Raw genomic sequence first — 27,977 nt, forward strand, 5'->3', positions numbered from 1 at the left:
TCCCATATCCCATATACATATATAAACAGATATACGCGTATATAACGCCGTTTGAGTCATGGGTAAATGCACATGTAAATGAATGCAATGCATGAGAAGTACGTTAATAAAACTTCTCAGAACATCATAAGACCATTATACCTTTGATTAATATCATGAAATAAATTTTTTTTAACTTACGTATTTTTCTGAGACCTATGAACAGAAGATGTAATAATAAGACACATGGGAATTTAAGAGCATATTCACCTCTAATACTTCTATGAATAGAGTTATTTATGAAAGTTGTGCGTTTGCTCGTTTCGTTTGTATCATTTGGATCATGCCAAAAAGAAAGAAGGGATAGCCTTAACATACCTGCATGATATCTTCCTTATTACTCAACTAAGCTTGACACAATGTCTTGCATCTACAACAAGTGAAATGATATTGTCGTTAACATATAATGTCATACCATCGTATTTGGCTAGTCATATGGCTTAAGAAAAATCGGGTAGAACCTCCCCTATTTTTAATACATCCCAAAGATCACAAAGGGTCATCAACAGCCCAACAACAACAACAACTATAACAAACAATAGCAACAACAACAATGCAATCCAATATGAGTTTCTCTGATTATCATAACAATCATATTGAACGGCAAGCTCGTTTTTACTCATAACAAGATATGAATTGAATCCAACTCTTATTTAATAAATTAGTTTACAACCTTCATAACATCATACTTATATGTACCATATTATTTCTAGTTTAAAACATCTCCAAAATGCCTTCCAAAAAAGCCCCATACGTCTAACACCTTAATGTTTACTGTCAATCACTTGTTTTTCATCTTTTCTTCTTCAATCAACTTAATTAACACCTAGAAAAGCTTAACATCAGCAGCCATAATATTATCAAATTATTTCTCACAATTTCCAGCCACCACAAACCATATATTTAGCCACAAAACAGCCCAACCAAAGAGACAACCATATCTCATGTTCTTTCAAGTGCTATCTTATGGTTTTTTACTCAAATAACACAACCAACACAAGACTAGCCTTAGGCACAATCAAGAAGATATTATACATACCTTGGACAACATCTACAACTCGAAACCCTATCTAAACATAGCTCACAATAGCCCTCAATCACACTACAACATCATAGAAACATTCTCTTATAGTCTTTAACACCTTTGATGATGATTTAAGTTGATTTCCCTTTAGTTTGGTTCTTGGGATCCTGGACCAGCTCTTAGAGAGAATTAAGAGTGTTTTGGTGTAAGTTTTCTGTATATAATGACGAGATATACAAGGGAGAAGATAACTTATAAGCCCACCGCCTTAATACTCCAAGTAGGTGGGTAAGCTGCCTGCTCGGCAGCTTGAGCGGTGCAACTTCGGACGCTTGTATCTCTCTTATCTAACATCATATTGACAAATAGTTTACAGAATTGGAAACTAGACACATAGAGCTTAATTCCATATAAATATCTCCATGTAACTCTCAATATATTGGGAAAAAATTGTGTCGCAACTGGCCTATAAAAATGTCAGTTTCTCCGAAGTGAGGCGACGTGACTTGACAACCCTACTATATAAATTCATATTTCTATACCCCGATGTCATATGTATAAATGTTTTGGACTGTTGGAAACTAGATTCCAAGGCCTTCATTTTGGTATATAATATGTCCCAAAACGACCTCATTTAACACATGAAATGTATTGCTCAAAATGTTACATTACAAGGCAAATCCTTAGTCGGTTTTTCCGCAAATTAAATCCGATTTTTTCCAAACATTATATTTCATTTCCAAATATCATATATAGTCATATATTGATTTTAAACTCATTTAAATCATGATTAACAAGTCTCATATTCATCTTAACTTGCTTAAGACTTAAGTAAACCTTTCTTATCCTTGTAGAAGTATTTTGTCCTTTTTGAGATTACATTAGATAATCCTGTATACGGCAAATCCGGGAGCCCGGTTTCCCCGACATAGGGTTTTCTCGTGGTCATACCCCTCAAAGCTTGCAACCAAGGTCGAGACTCATCTTGGGGGGTCGTCAGATATCGGCCCGGAGGATATCACATCCCGACAGCTATAACGGGCTACGGCAGGCAAGAGGAGAGTTCCCGAGACACACAGCTCAATCTGATAGAGCTGGCCTATTCGGGGCCTATTTCAAGATGTCACGTCCAGCTATCCTATCTCCACGCCTTCACAGCTAACACGTTTTGTACTATAGCGGATTTCCCTCCTATATAAAGGGTATCCCCACAACTTTGTAAGACTCGACTGATGTTGCTCCAACTATTTCTTCACAAGATCAACAATATCTCTCTCTCTCCCGTTTCTCTCTAACTCGCTTGTTCTTATTAGCTCGAGGCCACTTTAGCATCTGCCATCCCCCCCTTTGTTCTTCATTTATTGCTTGGTATTGGCCATAAAGAACCTTGTTTAATCATATCTTAACTGTTATCCCGTCCCTGACTACCCCCGATAGCTCGAGACCGAGCCCAGTATCGACCCCGAGGTCCTCCGTCAACCAGTCCGACGCTAGGGCAGTAAGCCCCTCGGTTTGGTTACTACCTCGTTTTATCTTGCATTTCACCGTTAAACTTCATATTCCTAGCATCATCTGCTCCAACAACTAGTATAAAAATAGATCACATATTTTTAGAATCCCATTTACAAATTTAATTGTTGTTACCATTTTCACGGTAAACAGTTTGGCACCCACCGTGGGGCTAAAAATAATTGTGATTATTTTCTTGCTAGTTCCATCGCAAAAACACAAGTTATCTTTCACACTTTTTCTTGTGCAAGATCTCTTGATTTCAGGTCAAAATGTCTGGCTCGAAAAACGGGGTTAAGAATGACTACCTCGAAAGCAATAGAGAAAGGGACATGACCGAAGGGAAGGTCCTCCAACTTAAAATAGACATGATTACCGGGGGAACCACTGCTCCTCAATTGCCCATGTTCAAACGAATGAGTACGTCCGTTACAGAAGAAGGACCAACCCAAGAACGTATACCCGAAGATACCTTAATATTCAGCGAGGAGGACCTCGAGGCTATGATGGAACTGCACAACGATGCGCTAGTGATCTTGTTCCTCTTAAGCAACACCAGAATAAAGAGTGTGCTCCTGGATCTAGGCAGCTCAACCAACATAATCAGGTAGGAAGTAGTAGAGCAGTTGGGGCTGCTCAATCAAGTCGTTCCCGTCCCTCGAATCCTCCACGGCTTCAACATGATCTGTGAAATAATGAAAGGATAGATTACCCTCCCGATCAACACGTCAGGCGCAATCCAGAATACCGAGTTCCAGGTCATTGACGATGACATAAGATACAACACCTCACTCGGTAGGCCTTAGATACACAACAGGAGGGCGGTACCCTCAACCTTGCACCAAGTGATAAAGTTCCCCATAAGTTATGGCATCATGACCATACATGGAGAACAATGGGCAGCGCAAGAAATGTTTACGGTCTACCATGAGACGTCAACCCCCATATGCCCCGGTCTTGGACGAGCAGGGAGGCGTGCAAACCCCTAAAGACGATGAGGAAGAATTCTTCGCCCCCCGAACTCCATCACCCCCGAGGAATCAGATGCGACCAAATCAACAGTTAAAGAACAGGAGCAGACCATTTTGATCAAGCACCTCCCGGATCGCAAGGTATAACTGGGAACGAGGCTGACCCCCGAACTCAGGATATGGTTTATTCAATTTCTTAGTAACAATATCGACTATTTTTCCTGGTCCCACCTAGATATGACCGGAATCCCGCCGGAAATAACCTCCCATAGGATAAGCGTTGACCCTAAATTCAAACCCGTAAAGCAAAAGAGAAGACCGCATTCCGAGGTAAAACATGCCTTCATCAAAGATGAGGAAGGGAAACTTCTTAAAATCGGATCCATTAGGGAGGTAATATACCTCGAATGGCTTGCTAACGTAGTAGTAGTGCCAAAAAGGGGAACAAGCTAAGAATGTGCGTAGATTATAAAGATTTGAATAAAGCGTGCCCCAAAGATTCCTTCCTGTTGCCTAATATCGATCGTTTGATCGATGCTACGGTCGGCCACGAGGCCCTCACTGTTCTCGATGCCTACTCGGGGTATAATCAAATCTAGATGAACCCTGAAGATAGGGAGAAAACCTCGTTCATCACGAAGTATGGTACATATTGCTATAACGTAATGCCCTTCAAGCTGAAAAATACGGGAGTAATATACCAACGCTTAGTTAATAAAATGTTCGAGCATCAGGTAGGCAAATCAATGGAAGTATATATTGATGATATGCTAGTCAAATCCCTGTACGCAGAGGATCATTTGACCCATTTGCAGCAAATTTCAACATCCTCCGAACCTATAACATGAAGCTCAACCCCGAGAAGTGTGCCTTCGGAGTAGGTTCAGGCAAATTCCTAGGCTTCATGGTTTCAAACAGGGGGATCGAGATAAACCCCAACAAAATAAAAGCCATCGAAAAGATCACGGTGGTGAACAATGTAAGACCCGTCCAACGACTAATGGGGTGGATAGCGGCCCTGGGTAGATTCATATCAAGATCATCGGACAAAAGCCACCATTTCTTCTCCCTACTCAAAAGGAAGAATAGCTTCGAATGGACTCCATAATGCCAACACGCCCTAGAAGAACTGAAACGGTACCTGACTAGCCCGCTTTTGCTGCATACACCTAAGGAGGGTGAGGCGCTATACCTATACCTGGCCGTGTCCGAAATAGCGGTAAGCGGCGTACTGGTCTGAGAAGATCAAGGTACACAATTTCCTATTTATTATGTAAGGAGAACCTTGGGGGAAGCCGAAATCCGGTATCCCCATCTGGAAAAATTGGCTCTCGCACTAATAAGCGTCTCGCATAAGCTAAAGCCTTATTTTCAGTGTCACCGTATCTGCGTTCCGTCAACTTATCCCCTCCGGAGCGTACTGCACAAACCTGATTTATCAGGTCGATTGGCCAAATGGGCCATTGAGCTCAGAGGGTATGATATCGAGTATCAACCTTGGACGGCCATCAAGTCCCAAATCCTGGCAGATTTCATGGACGATTTCTCATCATTCCTCGTGCCCGAGGTAGAGAAAGAACTTTTGTTAAAATTAGGCACGTCCTATGGGGTATGGACTCTGTTCACAGACGGTGCCGTAAATATATGAGGATCAGGGCTCGGCATAGTCCTAAAGCCGCACGTCGGTAGCATAATCAGACAATCCATAAAAACTGCAAAACTAACTAACAATGAAGATGAGTTTGAGACTATGATTGCAGGCTTAGAACTTGCCAAAAGTTTGGGAGCCGAAACCATCGAGTCAAATTACGATTCGCTCCTCGTAGTAAGCCAAGTGAACGGAAGCTACGGAGCCCAAGATGACAGGATGCAGAGGTATTTGGACAAAGTTCAAATCACATTACATCGCTTCAGAGAATGGACCTTAGTCCATGTACCCCGAGAGCATAACAGCGAGGCCGATGCACTCGCAAACCTGGGATCTTCTGCCGAAGAGGATGACCTACTCCACGGAGCTGTCGTCCAACTGCTCAAATTTGTGGTCGAGGAAGGTCACACGGAGATCAACTCCACCAGTCTAACATGGGATTGGAGAAACAAATATATTGTCTATCTGAAAGACGAGAAGTCACCCGTAGATCCAAAAGAATCGAGGGCCCTGCGGACCAAAGCAGCCCAGTTCTCACTCGACTAAAATGGGGCTCTATATAGGAGAGCTTTCGACATCCCCCTGGCGGTATGCTTGGGATCGGGCGACGTAGATTACGTGCTCCGAGAGATCCATCAGGTTATCTACAAAAATCACTTTGTGGCCGATTCCTTAGTCTGAAAGGTGATCAGAGAGGGCTATTACTGGGACAGCATGGAAAATGACACCAGGGTATTCGTCCTGAAATGCGACAAATGGCTAAGGTTTTCTCCCACTATCCACCAGCCCGACGAGCAACTACATTCCGTTTTATCACCACGACCATTCATGAAATGAGGAATAAACATCGTTGGCCCTTTGCCGATAGTGCCAGGTAAGGCTAGATTCATTCTGTTTATGACTAACTACTTTTCAAAATGGGTGGAAGCACAGTCCTTTGAAAAACTAAGAGAGAAGGAAGTCATCAATTTCATATGGGAACACATCATATGTCGGTTCAGAATCCCGTCTGAAATAGCATGCGATAACGGGAGGCAATTCATTGGGAGCAAGGTAACACAGTTCCTTGAAGACAACAAAATCAAGAGAATCTTGTCAACACCGTACCACCCATGTGCAAACGGCCAGGCCGAATTTACAAATAAAACTATCATTCAGAGCTTGAACAAGAAATTGGAGAGCGCCAAGGGAAAATGGAGAGAGACACTGCCCGAGGTGCTATGGGCATACCGGACGACTTCAAAATCAAGCACTAGTGAAACACCTTTCTCTCTAGTATATGGCACCGAAGCGCTAATACCGGTGGAAGTTGGGGAACCAAGCACCAAATTCCGACATACTAACGAGGGCTCGAACAATGAGGCCATGACAGTGGCCCTCGAGCTGCTCAACAAAAAATGGGAAGCTTCGCTGGTTCAGATGGCTGCCCAGAAGCAAAAAATTGAAAGGTACTACAACAGAAGGACAAATCTTTGGTATTTCGGGATCGGGGACTTGGTCCTAAGGAAGGTTACTGTCAACACCCGGAACCATAATGAAGGGAAGCTGGGCCAAAATTGGGAGGGGCCATACCGTGTCCTCAGGATAGTTGGCAAAGGATCCTATAAGCTTGGCACCATGGAGGGCTAACAACTTCCGAGCAACTGGAATGTATCGATGCTTAAACGGTATTACTGGTAGGGCATCCGACTGCTTAAATCCCACAAATATCCTCAAACAAACGTCATATTTGCACCAACTGATGGGGTCATGCACTGAGATTCTACACAAACACAGATAAAGGGAAATATAACATACATCAAAGATAGAATTGAAGAAACATCATTATATTCATAAATACATAATTACAAAAGCCCACGAGGGGTCCTTACACAGATACACAAAAGCAAAGAGGTACACGTATAATAAAAGCCTAGAGCCTAGCCTATTCTCGAGGGTGCATCCTCGGTGGCAGTATCTTCGAGCGCCATCTCCTCGGGAGTCTCACCTCGGTCCTCCAGAATGATATCTCTGAGGTAGAATATGAAGAAGAGGAAAGCGGTGGAGAAGAGCAAAGTGACGTAGGAGAAGCAGAAAGGAACGAAGAAGTGCCTGGGTGAAAAATCTCTCTAGTATGGATTTTGCCAGTGCTACTATTGTAAAGCAACTTCATGGGATGTTGCCTCGGTGCGGGATACAATAGTTAGTAGATAGTACCACCTCACTCCACGAAAAGGGAGTGAGGCGCTGCACCAGGTAATCGGGGGAGGTGAGCAATGGTGTATAGTCCGAACTCCCTCTTGACCAGCGGTATAGAGTCCAAATATTTTCCTCAGTCGGGAGAAATCGGTCCCCCTATCTCCTCATCTCGAGCCAATGACAACAGTAAAAACAACAACGACAGTAACAATAACAAGAAGTTGGTATAATCTCGCTCGGTAATGTAAGGTCCTGGGAGAAAGCCATGGCATAACTGATGAGAACGCCACCAGATAGCCTTGAGGCCACGGGCCTCAGACATGGGAAATGACAGCGGACGAGGTTGGAAAGAAGAAATAGGAGAAAGGTTAAATGGGTAACACTTTAATAAAAAAGGAGGCTCCCATTTATAGGAGGTGCGGTAGCGTAACCGACGGTGCCATTATTTTCTTTGAAAGATGTAACGACATGTGCATTTAGTGCGTCCTTGGGATATAAACCGGAGGCGACGTTACTGCTTTGGAGAAGAAGAAACAGTGATGCTTTGAATGATTATGGAAAGATGAAGCGACGAGACATCTCGGTTGCCACAAAAGCCTATGTCATGAGTATGATGTCATCAGCATAACATTATCATAGGAAATTCGGAAAGATGGTTGTCAAGGTCATTTCTTGTCATTCTACTCTAAGAAATGTGGGGACTATCTGTATACAGTAAAATCTGAGGGTCCAATTTTCCATCGGTATAATGTCTCGAAGGCTCAAAATCACGGTCGGGTTCATCCCTCGAGGGCCATCGACGCTCAACCTCAAGGCAGTATGAGATCGACGGTCATTAAAAGAAAGTGGGGAGTTCCCTAGGCATGAGGCCATAGCTAGCAAAGTCTATCAAGCTAGTCTCAGCCCGTATCGTAGGCATTAACTAGTCGTCCCATCTCCATATCTTTGTAATAAATGCACTTGTACTATGTTGGGATTCCCCTCTTATATAAAGGGGATCCTTGTCATTTTGTAGACATCTCTTTCTCCATACTATATATACAAGAACATTCTATCTACTCTATAATATATTCTATTGATCTTATTACTTCATTTATTGTTCGTATTTATTGTGTTCTACTAAAATTTCATCATTTATTGCTTATTATTGGCCATAAAGAGCCGCCTTTGATTTGTCTATAGCTATTATTCTCCATCGGCCACCTTCGATAGCTCCCAGCCGAGCTTCAAACTCGACCCTGAGGCTCTCGGACAGGCAAGCTCAAGGCCCCAATTGGCAGCGATTCGGTTTGGTTAATATCTCGTTTTTAAGATTGTATCTAGTTCCTAAGTCTTTCACATAGCATCAACTGCCTAACAACTAGCATAAAAAAGATCTCGTATTTTAGAACCACTAAATCAAGTTTAATTATTATTACCATTTTCACGGTAAACAATTTTATTATCGCCGGAACATAATATTTGAAATTCTCTTGATGCCGACTATTATCAAATCATTTGGTCCCTAATGCATGTTCAACTTATCTTGTTCACTAGCCCATACTGATTTCTATTATTTTGGGGGTCTAACATTTGCTTCTGGTAATCACGCCGGAGTCACCAACTCATTTCTTTTGAAATGGGGATATGACTTTATGACTTATACTCTTTTATTGCCTCAAGGCCTGTCACATCTTGTCTTTTCCTCAGTGACTATAGACTTTGTCACTGTGCCATATTTTCATTTACCGTTATCATTCATTTATCACATCTTACTCATAATGCTTCATTTACTCTCTTTTTATTCTCGGGCTAATAATTTTGTCTATCACTTTATTCTAAAAACTTCAACAAAACATTCTTTCACTTTTAGCTCCCCTTACTTCATCTCACTGGCTCTTTGGAATGCCTAACATTCTCCATTTCTTTTTTTTACTCGGGGCTGGAGTCATACTAAGGTAAATATTTATCCCTTCTAGGATCCATTGCCTATCTTCTGAAGTTTCTAAATATTCTAGTATTCATATCTGATTATACTATTCTAGAGCTCACCATCTGGGTGTCTCAGAAGGATATCTATTACCAAATTTGCACTATCCTTCGGAAATATCAACTAATGCTAATAATCCATCTACAATTTTGGGTTACTCTAACCCCAACTTGATCCTGATATCCTATCCTTCTCTTAAACTATATTTGTCAGCTCCCATAGGGCATAATTGAGATGGGTGTGGCTAATTGTATATATCCTCTGTTACTGTTGAAAGTAACTCAGAATGCTTATATTTCTCCGACAGAATTGTAAATATTGTTAATCTTTATTAACTAGGTACCTCGTATGCTTCTTCACCTTGCTTCTTTTACTTACTGAAACTTATATCTACCTTTTGGTTATTTTATTCCTTTTTATCTTATGAGTGGATAGATATTCTTGCCTTAGGGCTCATTATCGGGAAGCTTAGACATCTTAGTACTCACATGATCTACTGAAGACCTCACATTTACTCATCATAAGCATGATGCAAAATCGAGTTCCTCTGACTCAACTCTTCCGCAGCCACATTCAATCTCTTTCCAGCTGTATTTCTGAATGTAGATATCGTTGTATTACGAATAAAATAGAAATTAGGAGTTTGAATTCTTATAACTGAGCTCTACCACACGATCTGGAGTAAGAAGAATGAGAGACAATCCTAAATTCCCTGTAGCCTCCTGCATATAAGTGTGGTGCACAACACACCCATAAACAAGACTCTACTAGACATGGCTTCTAGACTTCCTAGGATAGAACAGCTCTGATACCACTTTTTTCACGACGCAAATCGATGGGCCGCGACGGGCACCCGATACCTTACTCAACCGAGTACCAACGTAACGTATCTTTCATATCATTCTATCATAGGTAAATGAACTAGAGTAAAGCATGAGGGAATATAAACTTATACATATGAAGTACAGGCCTATAAGGCCAGCGTGATATTTTTTTGTATACTCGGCTGATAAGGCTATACAATCTTTTATGTACATGAAATCTGTCTACAATCCTCTAAGAATACATAATTTTCATAAAGGTCGGGACAGAGTCTTGCCATACCAAACATTACACGTCAAAATCATACTAACCAAACAAGCAACTCCGAAGCAAATCGGGCGCACCAACATCTTCTGCTGAGCTAATAGCCTACTTGGAGGGTTCTCGACCTGTCTTTGGGACCTACGGGCATGAAACACAGTGTCCCTAGGCAAAAGGGACGTCAGTACAAATAATGTACCGAGTATGTAAGGCACATAAATAAGTACATAACAGACATGGACGAAATATAAAGTAAATGACTCAACCTGTAAATCTGGATAACTCTGTAAATCATGAAATACTTATAGTTTCATGCATACGCGTATGAATGTCATGTCATGCATAGGTACATGTGTTCATAACATCATCAAACCTCTAAGGGCATCCCATCATATCATCTCGGCCACTATGGGCAAATCAGCAACATATACCAGCTGATCAGGCAATGATGTGTATATAATACCGTAACCTTTTCCTATATCCCATATACATATATATATACAGATATACGCATATATAATGCCGTCTGAATCATGGGTAAATACACATGTAAATTAATGCAATGCATTAGAAGTATGTTAATAAAACTTCTCGGAACGTCATAAGACCATTATACCTCCGATTAATATTATAAAATAAACTTTTTTCAACTTACGTATTTTTCTGAGACCCATGAATAGAAGATGTAATAATAAGACACATAGGATTTCAAGAGCATAGGCACCTCTAATACTTTTATGAATAGAGTTATTTATGAAAGTTGTGCATTTACTCGTTTCGTTTGTATCATTTGCATCACGCCAAAAAGAAAGAAGGGATAGCCTTAACATACCTGCATGATATCTTCCTTATTACTCAACCAAGCTCGATACAATGTCTTGCATCTACAACAAGTGAAATGATATTGTCGTTAATATATAATGACGTACCATCGTATTTGGCTAGTCATATCTTATCGGGCAGAACCTCCCTTATTTTTAATCCATCCCAAAGAACACTAAGGGTCATCAAAATCTCAACAACAACAACAACTACAACCAACAATAGCAACAACAACAATGCAATCCAATATGAGTTTCTCCGATTATCTTAACAATCATTTTGAGCGGCAAACTCGTTTTTACTCATAACAAGATATGAATTGAATCCAACTCTTATTTCATAAATTAGTTTACAACCTTAGGAAAATCATAGATATATGTACCATATTATTTCTAGTTTAAAACATCCACAAAATGCCTTCCAAAATAGCCCCATAAATCTAGCACCTTAAATTTTACCGTCAATTGCTTGTTTTTCATCTTTTCTTCTTCAATAAACTTAATTAACACCTAGAAAAGCTTAACATCATCAGCCAAAACATTATAAAATTATTTCTCACAATTTCCAGCCACCAAAACCATATATTTAGCCACAAAACAGCCCAACCAAAGAGACAACCATATCTCATGTTCTTTCAAGTTCTATCTTATGGTTTTTCACTCAAACAACACAACCAACAAAAGATTAGCCTTAGGCACAATCAAGAAGATGTTGTACATACCATGAAAAACATATACAACTTGAAACCCTCTCTCAACTTAGCTCACAATAGCCCTCAATCACACTACAACATCATAGAAGCATTCTCTTATAGTCTTTAACACCTTTGATGATGATTTGAGTTGATTTCCCTTTAGTTTGGTTCTTGGGATCTTGGACCAGCTCTTATAGAGAATTGAGAGTGTTTTGGTGTATGTTTTCTGTGTATAATGACAAGATATGCAAGGGAGAATATAACTTATAAACCCACCACCTCAATTCTCCAAGTAGGTGGGTAAGCTTCCTGTTTAGCGGCTTGAGTGGTGCAACTTTGGACGCTTGTATCTCTCTAATCTGACATCGTAATGACAAACGGTTTATAGAGATGGAAACTAGACACATAGAGCTTTAATTCCATGTAAATATCTCCATGTAACTCTTAACAGATTGGGATAAAACTATGTCCCAACTGGCCCATAAAACTGCTAGTTTCTCCGAAGTGCGGCGACGTGACTTGGCGACCCTACTATATAAATTCATATTTCTCTACACTGATGTAGTATGTATAAATGATTTGGACTGTTGGAAATTACCAAGACCTTCATTTTGGTATATAATATGTCCAAAAACGACCTCGTAAAACACATGAAATATATTTCTCAAAATGCTTCATTACAAGGCAAATCCTTAGTCGGTTTTTCCGCAACTTAAATTTGATTTTTCCCAAACTTTATATTTCATATCCAAACATCATATATAGTCATATCTGGACTTTAAACTCATTTAAATCATAATTAACAAGTCTCATATTCATCTTAACTTGCTTAAGACTTCAATAAACCATTCTTATTCTTGTAGAAGGATTTCGTCCTTTTTGAGTTTACATTAGATAATCCTATAATGACAGTGACGTCTGAAGTACACGGTGTAACAAGATTAAATCACATTATATACTTTCAAAGAAGATCTCAATTCCGAGCTTACAACTATTGACTTACAACATACTTTTACATACAAAAACATGTGGTGTAATATTAGTAAATTGGGAAGGGTTTCTTATTTTCATTTGCAAAGTTGGGTAGAAATCCTGCCTATAGGGTCTCTATTTGTTAATTCTGCCTATAAGTTCCATATTTTGTTGTTGTGTGTTAGAAATCCTGCCTATAGGACTCAGACTGTGATCTGTTAGAAATCCTTCCCTCAGGTATATCAGCTTGTCCAGTAATCGAATATTAGCAATCACGCCTATATGAGTTATATTTAGCTCAATTGTTTTCTGGCTTAATGTGTATAAATTCCCGCTTATATACTGTTCAATGATAGAAATCATACCTATAACATTAAAATTAGCACAATACTAGAAATCATGCCTATAGGATTAAAATCAGTTCAATGATAGAAATCATGCCAATATAAAACCAGTTCAAACCTAGAAATCATGCCTATAGGGTAATAATCATCACACTCGTAGAAGTCATGCCTATAGGATCCTATTAACTGATTATAAATATGTTTCTGTGATTATCACTGCCAATCACTTAGAAAACATGCCTATAGGGTTTAAAATAATTCAGGACTTATGATTGTGATTTACTGTTATCCATTAACACCTAAAATGCCCAGATATGGTACTGAATTAAAATTAGTAGGCAATATACGTAGGACCTAACACCCGCATTAAGAACTGTCTCTATATAATATTGCTCGCTTGTTCATCACATAGACATCCTGCCTATAGGACTCTAAGATTAATAAAGCCTGTTAAATCAGTTGCGTGCATTTGTTGTTTACATGCGGAGGTCAACATGAGCCCATACTTGTCTTTATTTGCGAAGTCCTAATTGTTTTGCTTGTCGCCTAGTATTTTGCAATTTTAAGAACCTTAGGCCTAGTCTAGAACTTTCCCAAATAGAGGTCCCAATGCCTCCAGGACATTAGGAAAGAGACGAGTAATGTATGCATAGGATACGAGCTAGAATTAACTAGAGCGCTTTAGGTAAAAACTCAAAGATAGTAATGAGGTAGCATGAGATGATAGTCTATGCCTACTAAATAATATGAGTAACACCCCGTCTTGGGGAGTTACGAAGTATTATTTATGTTGCATGGGGTGATCCTATAGGTTAAAACATTTAGGACCCCCCATCCTTATTAAATAGTTTATTCGCCTCCTTACACTAATTCGCATAATTTAAGTTCGGCCGGGACCCACCGTTATGGACCTCAAGGGGTGCCTAACACCTTGCCTTCAAGGTAATTTGAGCCCTTACCCGATCTCAGGTGATGCAAACTGGTATAATCTCAGTTATTTGCTATAGGTGCACTAACGCACCTTAATCTATTAGGTGGCGACTCTAATAACCAATTACTTTCCCTATCTCTCAAAAAGGAGTTGTCAAAATGTCGAAACCCGATTTCGCGAGAAAAAGGGGGCGCGATAGCATGTCGACTCTGCTGGGGATATCCTTAGTCTCTTACCATAACAAACTCATTTTGTGAATTAGTCTTTTTCAATAAGCATGTCTTTATTATTCTGTTAATACGTGCACACCCCTTTCCCTTTCCACTCTATATGAACTTATTTGCCTTCTTTCATTCAATTATGCTCACTAAATTTCTTCCTTTTTGTTTCATTACTTTTTACTATGGAAACTAACTCTTCTCCTTGTTTTATTTCTTAAATGCCTTTACAATTATTAAATACACATTTTATCATTCTCATCGAGCAAATACTTGATGACGTGTTATTTTCTTTTTGCATATACACATGCTCAATATCATATTCAACTCGTGTGTAATTAATACCATAGAAACACTTGATGAGTGTCTGTGCTCTTCCTGTGTCACCTTGTTGAATTTGGAAAGGCTTATTTGCGATAAAAGTAGTCGATCAGTGGTGCAATCGATGGTTCCGTGCCTTTCCCCATCAAGTCATTGTTTGGGGGTACCAGTCTAGACTTCTATAGAAACCTTACTTTGATAATAACTGTACATGCATCATGATCAAACCTAGCTTGGGTTAATATGTTGTCCACATAATAACCCTCTAAGAAAAACCTTGTCCAAAGTCCACCAGGGTTTCCATAATCCAACGGGTGCAACCATGATATGTGCATTATTTAGAGAAATAAATGACGACATGATAATCATTAATGTATAAGTAGTCAAATCCGGAGGGGGAAAGGGTCTAACTTTAATTATTTTGCAAGAAATAAGGTACGAAGTCCCCAGGTTCAGCATGGTCTGAAATATACCATTGTTACTGCTGGATTGGTGGGAAAACCTTTCGCCAAACGACAAAAATCACATGAAAAGTGTTCTTGGAAACTTACCCTCCTTATTAGACATCCAGCCAAACAACATGTTGATCTAGGTTGCTACTATGTTCTGGGACGGAGAAAAGGCTGTATTCCATTTTGGAAATATAGAAATGACTCCTCTTTTAGAGGAAATAGGAGGATTCGCTAGATTACCCTGGGATAGTCCCAGTTTACTAGTACCAGAAAATCGTGCTCCCAGGGGTTTTTTGAAAATGATGGAATATACCAACGTTACTACTGGATTGGTGGGAAAACCTTTCAACAAGCGACAAAAATCACGTGAAAAGTTATTCGAAACTTACCCTCCTTATTAGACATGAAGCCAAACAACATGCTGATCGAGGTTGTTACTATGTTCTGGGACGGGGAAAGAGTTGTATTCCATTTTGGAAATATAGAAATGACTCCTTTTTTGGAGGAAATAAGTGGATTCATTGGATTACCTTGGGATAGTCCCGGTTTACTAGTACTAGAAAATCGTACTCCCAGGGGGTTTCTGAAAATGATGGGTCAGAGAAAGAATGACGACTTGGCATGCCTGAAGAAGTCCTACATACCCATCGACTTCCTCTATGAGAGATACAGACACAACATATCTTATCGTATATTTCATGATGAGTTCTTCATCACTTCCCTGGGTTGGACTCATCGTAGGGTTTTCGCATTCATCGTCTGCTTTCTGGGTATGATGGTGTTTCCAAGCCAAGGGGAAAGGATTCACATCACGTTGGCCATGGTAACCAAATATTTAATGGAGGGAATCCAGGGACAAATATATACTATTGTTCCGATAATTGTAGCAGAAATATATCGGGTTTTGGATTGTTGCAAGAAAGGGTTCAAATATTTTGAGGGTTGTAACTTGCTGTTGCAGATTTGGTTGTTAGAACATCTTCAGAGAGGCCAATACCGCCAAGAGTTTCCATAGAGATCATCGAATGATCACATAGCTTTGCACCATCCAAAAATAATGACTTCTATCCCAGACAGGTTTGTAAAGCCAGAGAATGCTATAGAATGGGTACAGTTTTCAGCAATTTGACAAAGGACAAGGTTCATTGGATGTTCAAGTGGTTCCCTACTAGCGAATTCATCATCAGGCCCAGGGATGTTCAACATCTGGTGTTGATTGGGTTAAGAGGCATATATCCCTATGTTCCTATCGAGGTCATGAGACAAGCTGGTAGAAAACAAATCATACCGCAAGTCTCCAAAATGAGTCATTACAAAGCTGATTTTCAGGATGACACCCTTCCATACAAATGTGAGGCCCAACACATGTGGCATTTGAAGATTATCGTGGAAAAGGATACCATCAAGCCATATGTCATGTGTACTTCTACCCATCATGGTTGGAAGATAACATAGTAGGAATCGTCGAGCCAGGGATTGGTCAAGGAAATAGGGTCATAGATGAGGCTCCTAAAGCACAGGTGAAGTATGAGAGGATACGCAAAAGAGTCCTTGAGTCCGAAGCCAGGCATTTGGAACAACACAAAATAGACATGGAGTCAATTAACGAGTGGAGGGAAATGGCTACAAAGTCGATAGACAGGTTGGAATATTTGGAGCATGGTCTAATGGAACTAGAAGGGAAGATGAGGAAAAGGGTCGCAGATTGTCATAATGTTGAGGGCAATGAAGGAGGACACCTAGCAAGGGCGTACCTACTGATGGACATGCACGACCTGGGGAATCTTATCAACGAAGCCAAGAGGGTCAAGTATGGAGAAGGTCCCTCTAGGACCAAGTGGATTAGGTTTATCTGTTTTTTGAATCGTTTTGGAATTCGAATGTAATAAGGCAGATGCCACTAATAACTCATTTATTTATTGTTGTTCTTAGGTTCGTCTTATTTATTACATTAATGAAATGACGAATTTATCGGCATTAAATTTCTCCAAATCTACTTGTCGCTAGGCCTACCTCGGGCACAACGAGGTTCCCAAATTAGGACGTGAATTTACATTCCTGCAATACGTGTTTAAATACTGAAAAAACTTTTCAGAATCCTTGCTGACTTGTTTACCTCTTTGTTTTTTTTCTTTATTTTGATTATTCTCATCCCCTAAGGTTGGTTCACACATACTGGCATCGTCAGCATATCACACCAGATCAAGAGGCCTTCCACCTCCTCCTTCTCCAAGTAATCCAAAAAGCAAGGGAAAGGCTAAGATGGATGATATGAGTGGTATCCGGAAAAAAAATACTGCACATGTAGAGAATGTTGAAAATTCAGATGGTCGGAGTACTCTGGCACAAAATGATTTGGTCCTACTGTTGGAACAGAAGGTACTAGAATTGCAAGGGGAGCTTGAGTAGGTCTGCAACCTGCAAACCTTTACCTCACCCTAAATGTCCCAGAAATTAACTAACAAAATGCTCAAAACCTAGTACCTCCTCAAAACACAACAAACCAGCGTCTGCAAAACCCTCCTGCACTCCACCAATACGCAACACCTCCCTAAAATCCTAATCCTCCACCAGTACCAGCACCCCCTCAACACCAGCATCTCCTAACTCAATACCCACAAAGCACTTACCATACTCCTCAAAATACCCTGCAACCTATCCCTAATCCGCAAAATTCAACTAATGATCACCACTACACTCAAGCCCCCAGGAACCCACCAAAACCTATCCCATATACGTAGAAACCTTACCCCATTCCACTCAACCAATATCATACACACCAAAATCCACCGAGAATGACCTGGTCATTAGGAATATGGTGGAGGAGCTCAAGAAACTCACAAACCGAGTCCAGGGTGTTGAAGGAGGCAAAGGAATTGAAGGTCTGAATTATGAGGATCTATGTATTTAGCCAAATGTGGAATTGCCGGAGGGTTACAAACCTCCTAAGTTCGAGATGTTTGATGGAACGGGTGACCCGAAGGTACACTTGAGAACATACTGTGATAAGCTCGTGGGAGTTGGGAAAAATGAAAGGATTCGCATGAAGCTATTCATGAGGAGTCTCACTGGAGACGCCCTATTTTGGTACATAAGTCAAAAATCCCAAGAAATGGGTTGATTGGGTAAGCATGGCATCAGACTTCATGGACCGATTCAAATTTAACATAGATAATGCACCTGATGTATTCTACATACAGAACTTGAAGAAGAAATCGACAGAGACTTTCCACGAATATGCTACCTGATGGAGGTCAGAAGCTGCGAAGGTTAGGACGACATTGTAAGAAGAGCATATGAACAAATTCTTCGTTAGGGCCTAGGATCCACAATACTATGAAAGGTTAATGGTCATTGAAAATGACAAATTCTCCAAATTTATCAAACTCGAGAAAAGGATTGAAGAAGGGATCAAAAGCGGGATGTTAACCAATTTTGAGGCATTGTAGGCTACGAACAAAGCATTACAGTCAGGGGGTATATCAAAGAAGAAAGAGGTAGGGGCACTGATGGCAGCCCAAGGTCCAAAATCTCCACTCACATACCAAACACCTCTACCTACATACCAACCCTCACCTCCCAGATATTCCCAACCTGCCACCGCCTACCACATTTATAACACCCAGCCAGCCTATTATCATTCACCTCTAACCCGCCCGAACTATCAAAATCCCAAACCCAATTTGGATCGCAGACCACCCAGACAATTCACCCCTATTGATGAACTCATCGACCAACTATATGAAAGACTAAAGGCTGCCGGATATGTTACCCATATTCCTGTTGTCACCAAGGAAAACTCCTCTCAGTGGGTCAACCCAAACAAAACATGTGCATACCATTCCAGCATGAAGGGGCACATGGGCACACTATTGATGAATGCCGCACTTTGAGAGACACGATTTAGACAGTGATTGATACCAAGGTCATACAATCAAAGGAAGCCGCACCCATGTTCGCAACAACCCTCTCTCAAACCATAGTGATGAAGGAGTACATGTGATAAAAACTAATGAAGAGTGGGATCCTGAAGGATCAATTGGGATTATTTGGGAAGGTGACAACCCTAAGAAACTTGCAGTCACACTCACTCCTAATATGGTACAGATACAACCACCGGTCAAAGTTGAGGTAACCGCATCAGCTCCATTTTAAATCGTAGTTATAGCACCTGCAACTACACCTACTCTATTTGAAGTAGAAATAGCCATACCCTTCACTGTGATGCTGGAATCCACACCACCTTTCAATTCCAACACCGTACCTTGGGATTATGTTGTCGAAGTTCGGAGAAAAGGGAAAGCAAAAATGGAAGAGTCTGGTGTTGCACAAGGGTTGACCAGAACTAGAAGAATCTATCTACCTAAAAAATTGGGAGGAAAAAGCAAGGAAGCTGCTGCAAAACAACCCATCATTGAAACTGGTCCAGATGATCTCTGGAGGAAAGTACAGGCAAGAGAATACTCTGTTGTTGATCATTTGAACAAAACTCCCGCCCAGATATCCATCCTATCGCTGCTATAAAATTATGAGACGTATAGGAATGCTCTGATGAAAGTGTTGAATAAAGCATACGTGCCCAACAATATCAATAGCATAGAAATGGCCAATATGGTGGAGCAAGTGCTGGAAAGACACAAGATCACTTTTCACGAAAACGAGTTGATGCCTGAGGGATTGATCCACAATAGGGCACTGCACATCACAGTGCAATGCGAGGATAAGTTCATTGCTAGGGTTTTGATATATGAAGGGTCCAGCCTCAACATATCTCCGCTGACAACTCTGAAAATGTTGGGCAAGGGTTTGCATGAAATGCAAGCAGGAACTATGAATGTGATGGCGTTCGATAGGCCGCAAAGAGCCACAATTGGCGAAACCAATTTATGTTTGCAAATGGGTACTACTTGGTTTGATGACGAATTTCAGGTGCTAGACATATCCGCCTCCTATAATCTATTGTTGGGATGGACTTGGATACATGCCGCTGGGGCTGTCGCATCCACTTTGCACCAAGCTTTGAAATTTTAATGGAATCATCAGGAAGTAATCATTCACCGAGATGGAAGCAATCCCATTTATACCAACCAAACTGTTCTGGTCGTGGAGAATGGAAGGAAGTTGGGTGGAGAGACTTATCACAGCATCGAGCGTGTCAATGCAATTGAGCCAAATAAATGGTAGAGCAGCAACAAAGAAAGCATACTGGCATGGTCAGGGTATGAACCCGACAAAGGGCTAGGGAAGAAACTCCAGGGCATTACCAAACCAATACAGCGGAAGCGTCATGCTACAACTTTTGGGCTTGTATATTTGTATACATGGCACGAATATGATGATTGGTTGCCACTGTGGCGCGGTCCCTATCCTCTTGAACAACCAGTATCGCATTTAAGTCAGACCTTCCACCAGGCTAATACAATATAGGAATCCGAAGAAGAAGAAGCTTTGACTAGGCTAAGGAATCTGTTCTTAGAAGACGAAGATATGGATTGCAACGTGATAGTTGAGGAGGAGGGGGAAGAAGGCCTTACCATTCAGATGGTGGAGAGGGGAGTACTTCTCGGGAACTGGACCGCCACACCATCCAGGGCCAGACGAGTCCCGCGATCGCATGGCTACTAATATTATTTGAAAAACAAGTCTTTTGAGCATTTTGTTTTAAAACATCTTTCTTTCAGTATTTTGTTTTGGAAAACCTTGTTTTGAAGTCATCTAGACGATATTTTGTTTAACATTTCAGCATTTATCAAATAATTTTATGTTTTATTATCGTTATTTTTCATATTTTCTTCTACAATATTACTATTTCTTACCTTGATGAACCAATGACTGTGACATGTAATGAGATAACGCACCATAAGAATAGTGACTAGGAAGAAGAAGATGAGATACACTACTAGAAAATAGGCCTATTGGAACAATTTTCCTGGAACAGTTCTAAAACCATGAAAATAGATTGGATATTGTAATGGTTACAACCGTTACAATAGCATTTGGATGAAACCAACAAAATTTAGAAACTAAACCATTCCAGTTGATACATAACCATTACCATAGGCATTTCTTATAGGAACGGTTTTATAAACCATCCCAATATACCTATTTATAGGAACGGTGTTTGATTTTTTTTTATTTGAACGGGTATTTGTTCCCTCCTCGTTTCCCCTCAATTTTGCTAAACCCGCCAATAACTCCTTTTTCCTTTAATTTTTTATATATTTTATTAATGAAATTAAAGAGTACTCGATCGTCCATTCTCCACAAAACTATCACTGTCGACACATCCAAAGTTCATCCATCCACAACTCAATTCACCATTGAAATCAGTCATCTTTGTCAAGTGGCTAACCCTAAATTCCCAAGGTCCATTCGTGAACCCAAAATCCCCTAATCTCGACTGCTAACCCTAAACTCCCAAATCCCCAAATCCCAAAATTCCTAAAGTCCTAAAATCCATTTATTTCACTCGAAGGAGATGAAGAACATAGGAATAATTAAAGGCAGCGATTACAGGTGAAGAAAATATTCCAATCGCGATAAATTTTCGATCCAAAAGGCAATATGTGAGTAATCATTTTCAGGTATTTTTTTCTAATTTGGGAATTATCTTCTATATAATCGTTCTTTTTTTTTCTTTAAGCATTATGGCGTGAGCAGTGTATATGATTTCTTGCTTTCTTTTGATGTTTAGAACCCAAATTGTTTGGGTTTAATTTTTATTTGGGTATGGCTAACGTGGGTCAAAATTTATTTCAGTAAATATTGTGAATTCTTGTATGAACTAAATTTCTCCGGAAAGTTACATTGAATTTTCTGTTGTATGAGCTATTAAGCTGGGTAGTTTGGGTTATCGACTCTGAATTGCATGAGCTATGTCAAGAGGTACCTCCCATGCAATTTTGATTGTAGAATGTCGTCTCCTTGTTTTGATAAAAACTATCCTCAATAACACGCAATGCACAATTCCTGTAACATCTGTTGTAATTCTAAGCCTTCTGGTTTTGTGATCAAACTCTATAAGAGAGGTCTCCCATAACAGTGGAATATTACAATAACTTCCTCAAAATGTTGCAGCTTCCTTTTGTTGTCTTTTACCTGTGTGAATGTGCCTCGGCTAGTGGAACACAAAATTTGATTTTAGCTTAATGGATCTCATATATGGTATAATGTATCAGTTTGTTTTCGGTTTCCTTCTGCCTTCTTTCCTTTCTTCTCATTGATAATGCTTTCTCTTAACTAGTAAAACTATAGAATAAGTTTTATAATACTTATCATGTTAAATGTGTTTCCTTCTTTTACTTTCTATTAGTACATTATGTCTTTTTATTTTGTATAACAATGTACATGCTCAAATTAGAAAACTTGTTAGCAAATATAACATATGTGACCTTACTAAGAAATATATCTTCTTACTGTTAAATATAAGAAGTAGTTACATATGTGACTTCACATGTTAGATATCTTACGTACTTATTTTGATTTAACTTCTGCCTAATTTTTCTTGACTTGATCTCTCTTTTTGTCTCTGAAATCTGTTGTACATACCATTCCATGAACTTTTTCTTAGCCTTAGTGTTTTCGATAAATTTTATTCTCTTTGGATCTGTCAAGATGTAGCTATTGTGTAGGACTGTTTTAAGTATGGTGATTTCAAATTGAATATGTTACAGTCAAATACTATGGAGAAATATGTTATTAAAGAATAGATGGATCCAATAAAACCTGTTTGTTTGTAGATATTCCTGCTTTGTTCAAAGATATGTATGTTTAGTTGGTCTTCTTGTCAAGGCTTTGTTGAAGCTTTTTTAGTTCTTCTATTGATGGACCCTAATCATCATTTCATGAGGCACATCTGCTATAGAGCATTTTTTCTCAGATGCTTCAGATCATTGTTTCTTATGCCTTCTGATAAATGTGTATTGTGCTACTGGTACAAATTATTTCAGTTACATGTTGCAACTTTAAAATAGGTTATTCTGTCTCCTTAAAATAAATCTGAGGATCCAGATGAGTAGATAAAAGAATTATTGGCAAAATACAGTAGCAACCCTGATACAGAACACCGTTTGAAGTTACTTTTACCCAGAATAATTTCTATTTTTGCTGGTAACAAGTCCATTAGAGAGATAATATAGGATCTACAAAATCAACAGCAAAGTGCTGATACAATGTGTAAGGTTTTACAAATAAGACTTTTCTCATAGATGAATTTATGTTCTCTCTATTTTATACTATTTTTTCTCCACAAATGAATCTTGTATCTTATTTTCCTATCAATGAGTAAACATTAGAGCCATGCTTTATTTTCATTTTTCATGTGTGAGTTCATCTTCTTGATAGTGGTAACTTATTTCATATTTAATTTTTTGAATTTGACAGGAATTTGAATAGTCGTGAATCAGGAAGACAACTCAAGTAAAAACAAAAAAAAAGTTAAAAATTGCATTGCAGTTGGATCACTTGCATCTTTGCTGAACCAAAACGTTTCATCGTTGAAAATAAAAAGAATTTTTCATGCTACAAGGGAAAATGACAAGCATCAACTGAATTTAATTGAAAAATAACTTCCACAATTAAGAGCTCAAGTGCAAGAACAATTGTCGCAACTGCCTCTACCTTCTGTTTTTCCTCCAGTCCAAACTGTACATGTGCAAGTGCAGCAAAAGTCATTGAACTCTACCTCTCTTGCATCACAAGCAGTACGTGAACAATTGCAGCAAGTGCAACAAAAGTCACTGAACTCTACCTCGCCTACATCACAAGTAGTACCTGAACAAATGTAGCAACTACCACTGAATTCAACCACTCGTACTTCACAAATGGTACCGGAACAATTTGAGGATTTTTCCAATCATGAAACAAACGAACAATCTGAGGAACAAGACAAGAACATATAAATTTCATTTAGTTAAATTAACAAACAATATTGACTTTTGGTGATTATTCTTACTTAATATTAATGCAGGTCCTTATGCCGAAAAAGGAAAAAGAGGCAAAACTTTGATGCCAAGTGTTCATGGTAGGAAAGAGTACAAACTAATTGTGCTAAACGAGAACAATCAACCCATAGGTCCTACTGATGATGTTGTAGTAGAGTTGGGTAGCTTCCTCGACACATTGGCAAGGAATGCGACCTTTTGTCCTCTTAATGTGTTTAATTGGAGGAAACTTTAAACAAAAGAAGATATGTGGAAATATATCAAGGTTTGAAGTTCGCAATATTCTGTGTAGATATTTCATATTTTTACACTAACCTGACTATACCAAATTTGTAGGGAAAATATGACATTCTTGATGCTACAAAAGGTGGTTTTTGATTCAATCGCTAATGCTTGGAGAAAGTATAAGAATCAATTAATGAAATACCATTTTCAAGCTTATGATAATGATGAGCTTCGAATCGAGAAAAGGTCGGTTGATGTTCCTGAATCTTAATTTAGGGATCTTAATTATTGAAACTCTGATGCCTACAAGGTAAAACTAAGTACTGTCCCATGATTTGCTGAGAATGTCTGGTTTATGTTTAACTAGAAATCACTGAACTGTCTTTATAGATCAAATTCACTTAAGTTACATAACTTAAGTGCATAATTTAAGCTTGATTTGAATCTGTTAGGAAAACTGAACTAGACAACTCTGTATTCATTGACTGATTTGCAGAAAATGTCCAAAACCAATACCGAGAATCGCAAAAAGTTGAAATATCCACACACTGCTGGCAAAAGAAGTTTCGCTCGAATATGCGAGGTTTGATATTTTTTCTTATTATTATTATTCTTTTAAATACGAACTTACTAACTTTAATCTGAAATATTTTTATGTCACTTTTTATATAATTAGGAAAAAAAGAAAGAAACTTTTGAACCTCTATCAAGCAAGGATATCTTTGTGGCTACGAGAAAAAGAAAACCCGATCGAGTATACAAGGCCTCGTATGCGGATACTCTTAATAAAATTGTACGAGTTATTAATTTAAAGTTTGTTTTTATCATTTGTCTGTTCTTAGTTATTGACTTAGTGTCATATACTTTCTGATTTGATAATGAATCAGTTTGGTCTTGTAGGCTGAAATGGAAAGATTTCAATCATCACAAGAAAGTCAGTCAATCAGTTGATGCATTTGCATCAGTCATGGGACCTGAGCATCCAGGTCGCCTAAGATTGTATGGACGTAGGGTTACCAAGGCTTCCTTAAAGAGAAAAGTGGGAGATTTTGGACCCCCTTTAAGTTCGACTGATGAGATGATGCAACAAAAATTGGAAGAAAAGGAAATAAAGGATGGAGCATAGGATGCAAGAAAAGTTTAACGCACAAAAAGATGCCATGGAACTACAAGTTGTAGTTAACATCATTTCACAACGTAAGCATCTGAATCTAGATTTACGGGTTGATCCCACCATGCTAGATTTTAATGCTCGTTCACCTGGAGAAGCTTCTTCTGCACAACAAGTTGTTGTGCAACTAATCAATCGTCTATCTACTAGGAGTAATAATCAAGGTCAGTACGTACTCCAAATGTTACACCCCTTCTTTTCTTTGTTTCTTTCTTTCTTCTTCTCCTCCTTCTGCTTCTTTTCTAAGGTTACACTTGAACTTATTCTTCTCTCTTTAAGGTTATGTCTTCATCTAACTTATATATGTTAATCAAGAAAGTGTCTGGTTTTCTGCCACCTTCGGCCCCCCTTATATATTTGATTATCTCATTTTGGAAAGAATAATTCTGCTGTGCGTATATAATAAATGGATGATTCAGAGTTGATTATTTTGTGATTATCTCATTTTGGAAAGATGATTGAAATCTGACTTCAGATGGTTCTCTGAGAATAATCATAAATGTTAATATTACTCTCTTGTTTACTGGTGTAAATATGTGTTGTTAATGTAGTAGAATTACTTCTACTAGTTTGTGCGAGGAAACTGTGTCTATACCACTGGTGACTTTAACAATTTGAAATATTGACTGATACCATTATTTCTATTTATTTTGCATTTAGTTTTTTTCTCTTGATTAAGTTCTTATTGTCTTTTTGTATGTGTTTGCTCTCTAATAATTATATTTAGTCATGGTTAAATAGCGTAAAGATCTGTACTAATCCTTTCATATTGCTGAAGGGAAAACAAATGTATATTCATGTGTTGCTTGCATGTGTCTTTAATATCTACATCAGAAGTACGAGGCTTTGTACTATTTTAGAACATCAAGTAGGTTGACACTTTGTACTATTTTAGAACTTCAAGTAGATAATTTTTGTCTGATCAAAAGCATTGAGAGTAGATGAGGTGATTTTTTGAAGGGTTGTATTGCTTGGAGTTCTGAAGGTTTCCTTCCCTATCATAGTGCTAAACTCAGATTTCAATCCTATATTTTCCGTTCAAGTTAGATATAATGGTAGCAAGACTATCCGACTATGGATAAAGTGAAGTGTTCTTTGTAAAAATACTGCAGACCCAATCATTTCATAATTCTTACTAGTAATTCAGGATTCTATCTTAGGTTAAAACTTATTCTTACTAGTAAATGGTCAACTTTTCCACTCAACTGTAGCAGGTAAACCAAATAAATTGTCTAATGTACCATATGTACCCTATGACATATCTACTATTTGATTCCTTAGTATTTTTGGAACCTCTTGTTTCAAGTAACCAATTAGTTGTAGTTTTATATATACATTGATGTGAAGTTATGAATTGAGCATGTATAATACTCCTCTTAGACCTACTCTTCGCAAAATTAGAGTTTGGTATATGACTATAGTGTGTGTTGCTTTATTTTGGCATCCTGCTTTCCTGATTTATGTTCAGTTATATAGCTTCTTGAAGATTATAAGTTATTTACGTTATGTTTGCTCTAATAGGGTGTTAGGATGTTAAATGCAAGGGTAGTTGTTAGCAGCTTGTTTTGGGTGGTGATTATTTTGAGACTGATCTTGCTGGTGAAACTTGGAAGTCTTGGGAAACTAGTTTAGTTTGTAAATTTCCAGTTCTTGGATTTTTATCACTTGACATATGTTGATGAAACTGTTGTTGTTGTTGTTGTTGTTGTTGTTGTTGTTGTTGTTGTTGTTGTTGTTGTGTTATCATAAATTAATTTTATTTTGAGGATGCTTTTGTACTGATAGGAGATTCTGGTTCCAAATGGGCTGGAGCTCTACTTGAAAGTGAACCTGAATCAGTACTAATCTCTTCTTCTCTTGATAATAAACCAACCCTTGAAGGATAATGACTTTATTTATCGTCTTTTGTAGGTCGAGCAATTGAAGAAGGGGAAGATGGAGATTGTGAAGATCTAGACCTTACTTAAGAACTTTAAAATGTTGTCCATATTCTAAGAATCTTTTGTTATCAACATTTGAAATTACTGTATCTCTTGAAGTGTTGAAATGTATAACTTATGCGATTGGGTTAAAACATTTTGGTTTTATGGATATATTAGCTTATTGGACAATATAGATTATGAAGTGTTGTATATTTTTATTTATATAAATTTCAAGTTATTACAAAATTTTATATGTATAAATATTCATTTACAACCAGGGCATAATAGTTTAATAGAACTGTTGCAATAATCTCGCAAACCGTTCCAATAGGTCTTGCAAATCGTTCCAATATGTGTGACAAACTGATGCAATTGGTAGTTAAAACTGTTGCAATAGGAATAAACCGTTACAGTAGCGTAATGAAACCATTAGAATAGTTGTAAATAAACGTTGCAATAGCTTACACAACCGTTGCAATAAATGTTATGGTAACAGTTTCTAACCATTGTAATAAATAATATGGTTACAATTTTCAGGCATT

The 27,977-nt window shown here is 38.6% G+C and overlaps 1 long non-coding RNA gene across 4 annotated transcripts; it reads left to right on the forward strand.

The window, feature by feature from the left end:
• Window positions 1–21,334: 21,334 nt before the first annotated feature.
• On the forward strand, window positions 21,335–27,637 carry LOC107824671 (uncharacterized). Of its 4 annotated transcripts, XR_001656906.2 has the most exons (8): window positions 21,338–21,759; window positions 23,558–24,000; window positions 24,144–24,382; window positions 24,454–24,588; window positions 24,839–24,925; window positions 25,019–25,135; window positions 25,243–25,677; window positions 27,425–27,637. It is a non-coding gene; the product is annotated as an uncharacterized LOC107824671 (long non-coding RNA). The 4 variants fall into 4 exon arrangements; XR_001656909.2 differs by having other exon boundaries at window positions 21,335–21,759; window positions 24,144–24,588; window positions 25,230–25,677; XR_001656905.2 differs by having other exon boundaries at window positions 21,337–21,759; window positions 24,144–24,588.
• The last annotated feature ends 340 nt before the right edge of the window (window positions 27,638–27,977 follow it).

The sequence above is a fragment of the Nicotiana tabacum genome, chromosome 6 (assembly GCF_000715075.1).
Source record: "Nicotiana tabacum cultivar K326 chromosome 6, ASM71507v2, whole genome shotgun sequence".
In the NCBI taxonomy this organism is placed as follows: domain Eukaryota; kingdom Viridiplantae; phylum Streptophyta; class Magnoliopsida; order Solanales; family Solanaceae; genus Nicotiana; species Nicotiana tabacum.